Source organism: Triticum dicoccoides, chromosome 7A (genome assembly GCF_002162155.2).
Source record: "Triticum dicoccoides isolate Atlit2015 ecotype Zavitan chromosome 7A, WEW_v2.0, whole genome shotgun sequence".
Taxonomy (NCBI): Eukaryota; Viridiplantae; Streptophyta; class Magnoliopsida; order Poales; family Poaceae; genus Triticum; species Triticum dicoccoides.
The window spans coordinates 95,148,258-95,154,427 of NC_041392.1; positions in this window are offsets into that span (position 1 = coordinate 95,148,258).

The following is a 6,170-nucleotide window of genomic DNA, read 5'->3' on the forward strand; positions in this document are numbered from 1 at the left end:
CCGCCCCGGCTACCGTCCCCGTCACCGCGTGCCGCCCCGAGCCCGCCGTCCTTGTCGCCGGACTCCAGCCGTCGCCGCCCCCCTCAAAGTGAGCCCCCCTCTCGAGTGCCACTCTTGCGCCCGAGCGCCCTTGCTCCGCCCCTGCTCCATGGTCGCCGCCGCCCGAGCGCCCCGGCTCCGCCCCTGCGCCCTTGCTCCGCCCCTGCTCCGCCGGCCCCGAGCGCCCGAGGAGAAGTAGAGGAGAGGAGAAGTGGAGCAGCAGCAACGCGCTGTCCACTTTTCTGAATTTTTTGGAACAGGAGGAATTTTTTTGTCCATATAGAAGGTGTTTGATGAAATGCTAGATGGCTTTGGGCATTTTTGGATTTTTTAAAAAAAAATTGTGGTGAGGTACTGATGCAAGACAAAGGCGATGGCAAAATTTCAGAATTTTGGAGAGGTTTAGAATAGGTTTTCAACAAGTTATTTGAATCCGATTCAAATTTCATTTGAATGAAATTTGAAAATTTTGAGCTATGGATCAGAATATGCTAAATATGTCAAAAATGTTTTTTTATATGATGTTTTTTTTCATATATGTATTCATTTTTTTATTTAGGTTGTTAATTAGTAGATATCAATTTTAGGTTAGTGTAGAGGAAAAGTAAAATAAGGAAAAGGAAGAAAAGAGGAAGAAGGAAGAAGAAGAAGAAGAAAAGGAAGGAGTGGAAAAAGGAAAATAAGAAGAGGAAGGCTTCTTTTTTTTCTTCGATCTTCTCCTCTATTTTGTTCATGGATATATGCTAAAGAAAATGAGGGGGTGATAGATGATGATGAGGGGTCGAGAGTGGGACGAGAGGTCGAGACGTGTCGAGGGGAGAAAAAATATGTTATCAGGGACGAGGGTCATCGAGGGGTCGAGAGAGGGATGAGGGGTCGAGAGAACTAAATAAGAAGAAGAAGAGGAGAGGAAGAAGAGGAGAAATAAATAAGAAGAAGAAAAAAGAAAGGGAAGAAGAGGGAGAAGAAGAGGAGAGGAAGAAGAGGACGTCTTCTCCTCTATTCTTTCTTTTCTTCTTTTTTCTTCTTCTTCTTCCTATTTATTTTATCGGGAACGAGGGTCGTCGAGAGGTCGAGGAGCGGTAGAGAAGAAACCCTAAATAGAAAGTATCGTCGGTGTGAGATACATGTACCGTCGGTGTCGGACACTACACCCACATCCCACAAGTGGCGCGGACTTCGACTCCCACGTCACTTGTGGGACGTGGATGTAGTGTCCGACACCGAAGGCCACATGTATCTCACACCCACGATACTTGCTAGCTATTTAGGGTTTCCTCTACCGAAAAGAAGAGGAGAAATAAATAAGAAGAAGAAAAAAGAAGAAAAAGAAGAGGAGAAATATATATTCTATTTTCTCTTCTTCTCCACTATTCCTTTCTTCTTCTCCTCTTTTTTTTCTTCTTTTCTTCTTCTTCTTCTTCTTCTTCTTCTTCTTCTTATTAGCCAGAAGTAGAGAGAGGTTTCCTAGTGTCAAAGTATTGAAGAAATCCATGCCTTCATCATTAGCCGGAAGTAACCAGGGCATGTTGGTACGAAGTTCTGCAAAGTTATTCTGGAATGGAGTCCCGGATAGAATAATCCGCTTTTTGGTACGAATTCAGCAAAGGCCTTCCAAATAGCGATATTCGGAAGGCTCTTGCTGAACTTTGTACCAAAAAGCGAATTATCCTATCTGGGACTCCGTTCCAGAACAACTTTGAAGAGCTTCGTACCATCATGCACATGTTACTTTCGCCTAATGATGAAGACATGGTTTTGTTGAATCCTTTGACACTAGGCAACCTCCCGACCCCTCGGCGATCCTCTCGAACATGAGAGGAAGAAGAGGGTCGTCTAGGGGTCGAGGGTTCCAGGGTCGTCGAGGGTTCGAGGGGTCGAGGATCACCGAGGGGTCGAGAGAGGTTTCCTAGTGTCAAAGTATTGAAGAAATCCATGCCTTCATCATTAGCCGGAAGTAACCAGGGCATGTTGGTACGAAGTTCTGCAAAGTTATTCTGGAATGGAGTCCCGGATAGAATAATCCGCTTTTTGGTATGAATTCAGCAAAGGCCTTCCAAATAGCAATATTCGAAAGGCTCTTGCTGAACTTTGTACCAAAAAGCGAATTATCCTATCTGGGACTCCGTTCCAGAACAACTTTGAAGAGCTTCGTACCATCATGCACATGTTACTTTCGCCTAATGATGAAGACATGGTTTTGTTAAATCCTTTGACACTAGGCAACCTCCCGACCCCTCGGCGATCCTCTCGAACATGAGAGGAAGAAGAGGGTCGTCTAGGGGTCGAGGGTTCCAGGGTCGTCGAGGGTTCGAGGGGTCGAGGATCGCCGAGGGGTCGAGAGAGGTTTCCTAGTGTCAAAGTATTGAAGAAATCCATTCCTTCATCATTAGCCGGAAGTAACCAGGGCATGTTGGTACAAAGTTCTGCAAAGTTATTCTGGAATGGAGTCCCGGATAGAATAATCCGCTTTTTGGTATGAATTCAGCAAAGGCCTTCCAAATAGCAATATTCGAAAGGCTCTTGCTGAACTTTGTACCAAAAAGCGAATTATCCTATCTGGGACTCCGTTCTAGAACAACTTTGAAGAGCTTCGTACCATCATGCACATGTTACTTTCGCCTAATGATGAAGACATGGTTTTGTTGAATCCTTTGACACTAGGCAACCTCCCGACCCCTCGGCGATCCTCTCGAACATGAGAGGAAGAAGAGGGTCGTCTAGGGGTCGAGGGTTCCAGGGTCGTCGAGGGTTCGAGGGGTCGAGGATCGCCGAGGGGTCGAGACAGGTTTCCTAGTGTCAAAGTATTGAAGAAATCCATGCCTTCATCATTAGCCGGAAGTAACCAGGGCATGTTGGTACGAAGTTCTGCAAAGTTATTCTGGAATGGAGTCCCGGATAGAATAATCCGCTTTTTGGTATGAATTCAGCAAAGGCCTTCCAAATAGCAATATTCGAAAGTCTCTTGCTGAACTTTGTACCAAAAAGCGAATTATCCTATCTGGGACTCCGTTCCAGAACAACTTTGAAGAGCTTCGTACCATCATGCACATGTTACTTTCGCCTAATGATGAAGACATGGTTTTGTTAAATCCTTTGACACTAGGCAACCTCCCGACCCCTCGGCGATCCTCTCGAACATGAGAGGAAGAAGAGGGTCGTCTAGGGGTCGAGGGTTCCAGGGTCGTCGAGGGTTCGAGGGGTCGAGGATCACCGAGGGGTCGAGAGAGGTTTCCTAGTGTCAAAGTATTGAAGAAATCCATGCCTTCATCATTAGCCGGAAGTAACCAGGGCATGTTGGTACAAAGTTCTGCAAAGTTATTCTGGAATGGAGTCCCGGATAGAATAATCCGCTTTTTGGTATGAATTCAGCAAAGGCCTTCCAAATAGCAATATTCGAAAGGCTCTTGCTGAACTTTGTACCAAAAAGCGAATTATCCTATCTGGGACTCCGTTCTAGAACAACTTTGAAGAGCTTCGTACCATCATGCACATGTTACTTTCGCCTAATGATGAAGACATGGTTTTGTTGAATCCTTTGACACTAGGCAACCTCCCGACCCCTCGGCGATCCTCTCGAACATGAGAGGAAGAAGAGGGTCGTCTAGGGGTCGAGGGTTCCAGGGTCGTCGAGGGTTCGAGGGGTCGAGGATCGCCGAGGGGTCGAGACAGGTTTCCTAGTGTCAAAGTATTGAAGAAATCCATGCCTTCATCATTAGCCGGAAGTAACCAGGGCATGTTGGTACGAAGTTCTGCAAAGTTATTCTGGAATGGAGTCCCGGATAGAATAATCCGCTTTTTGGTATGAATTCAGCAAAGGCCTTCCAAATAGAAATATTCGAAAGGCTCTTGCTGAACTTTGTACCAAAAAGCGAATTATCCTATCTGGGACTCCGTTCCAGAACAACTTTGAAGAGCTTCATACCATCATGCACATGTTACTTTCGCCTAATGATGAAGACATGGTTTTGTTGAATCCTTTGACACTAGGCAACCTCCCGACCCCTCGGCGATCCTCTCGAACATGATGTAGTGTCGTCATTGTCGATATATACCCCCTCCTGATAGCTTACTATGATTAGGTAGCTAGTTCTACGTTTGGCACTAATATATCCATCTGTCATGTTTGAATAATAATTGCCATGTTGTAAATATTTGTAGAAACTATGGACACTGCCCTAGACGAAGCAACAAAAGAAGCGTTGTTGAGGGACATAATCGCAGAAGGAACTGATGCCATCTCGTTGTTTCTCAATGAAACCGATGGTCTGGAAGGAGAGGGTGAACAAGCTGGCTACGGTGACCTAATGCCGATGCAAGAAGAAGAACATGAGGACGGCTCCGGTGACCCAATGCCGGTGCAAGAAGGAGACCGTGATGACGGCTCCGGTGACCGAACCGAGTCCGGACAGGTATATATATTAGTTAAGCCTATGCTGACTAGCTAATTGATGCATTCATTGTTTTGGTATGTACACATATTAATTAAGTCTTTGTTCTTTTTTCTAGCCCTCCGAATCAAGCACAACTTCGGTAAAGAGACGAGGCCCGAAGAAAAAGTTGAGCTCGGATGAAAAGTTTGAGATCATAGCAATCGCGCCCGACGGCCAACCTATTGAACCCCTCCAGACAAAGAGCGCATTTGTTGCTCAGTGCGGGGTTCTGGTTAGGGACAAGATCCCGATAAGCATCCAGCAATGGTTTAAGCCGGCTACAGAAGACCCTGAGGTGTCTTATGTCAATGATATGCAGAAAAATGATCTTTGGACTGAGCTGAAGTCAAATTTCACCCTACCGCCTGAGGATAATCCAGAGAACCCAGTTATAGAGAAATTAATCAAGTCTTTTGCTCTGAAGAGGATGGCAGAACTATTCAGGAGGTGGAAGAAAGAGCTGAATAAGTTTGTCGAAAATAATGAGACACCAGAATTCAAGGGCAGATATGAGAAGATCAGAGATCAATGGACCGCATTTGTGGCCCACAAGACATCAGAAAAGAGTAAGAAGATGTCGGCGACAAACAAGCAAAATGCTGTGAAGAAGAAGCTTCACCATCGCACGGGGTCAGGTGGCTACCTCGTAGCCCGGCCTAAGTGGTCCAAGAGTGAGAATGATCTGGTTCATAAAGGGATCGAACCAGAGACAAATAACTGGCCAGACTGTTGCCGGACTTGGGTCTTCGGGGCTGGCGGAACCCTGGACCCTGAAACAGGGAAGTGCATTTGGACGAACGATCAAATGGACATACCAGTCAGTAAGCTTAAGCAGTATATCGAAGCAGCGCAGGAAGGGACGTTCTTTCCAGACAGAGAGAACGACGAGCTCACAATGGGCCTCGGGAATCCTGAGCACCCTGGACGGACACGAGGCACGCCAGGCTCCGTTCCGTGGAAGGTTGGGTTTCCGGACGCAGGCGGTTACAAATCCCATGAGAGGAGGAAAAAAGTGCAGCAGACCCAAATGCAGGCGCTGCAAGCAAGGGTGGACGCGATAGAGGAACGAGAAGAAAATCGCAGCGAACGTACTGCCGAAGCCTCCCCCGAAGCTACCCTGCCATCTCAGCGCAGAAGCAGGGTGGCTTCCACCGAGCTGCTTCAGCCAGAGCATGCCTTGACGGCTCCTGCCAGCTATCCCGTGGATGCTATCACGGAGTCTCAAAATTGCCACCTTATGACGCAATGGATGAATTTGAAGGTCAAGGCGGCAGTTGGCTCTGTTTATCCTACTGAACCCGGCGTAACTTTTCACTGCCGGCCAATTCCAGAAGGATATGCTAGGGTGATGGTGGATGAGATAACGGAGGGATTTGAGGACCTCCAGCTTGACCACCCTACCGGTGAAGGGGAGACTCGGCTGGGGTCTGCTTTGAAGACTCCATGCCTATGGCGGAAGGAGCTCATCAACCTTCCAAACTGGACGCCTCCGCCTCCTCCTCCTCCTCCGGCGAGTCAGGGCACTCCGCCTCCACCGCCTCCTCCTCCGGCGAGTGACGATCAGGGCCCTCGGCCGGCTCCTTCTCCGGCGCATGGCGGCACTCCGCCTCCTTCTCCGCCTGCGCCGACGCGCCCGAGCAGCCAGCCTCCTCCTTCTCCGCCTCGTCAGCAAGGGCGGAAGAGACCTGCCGCCGCTCC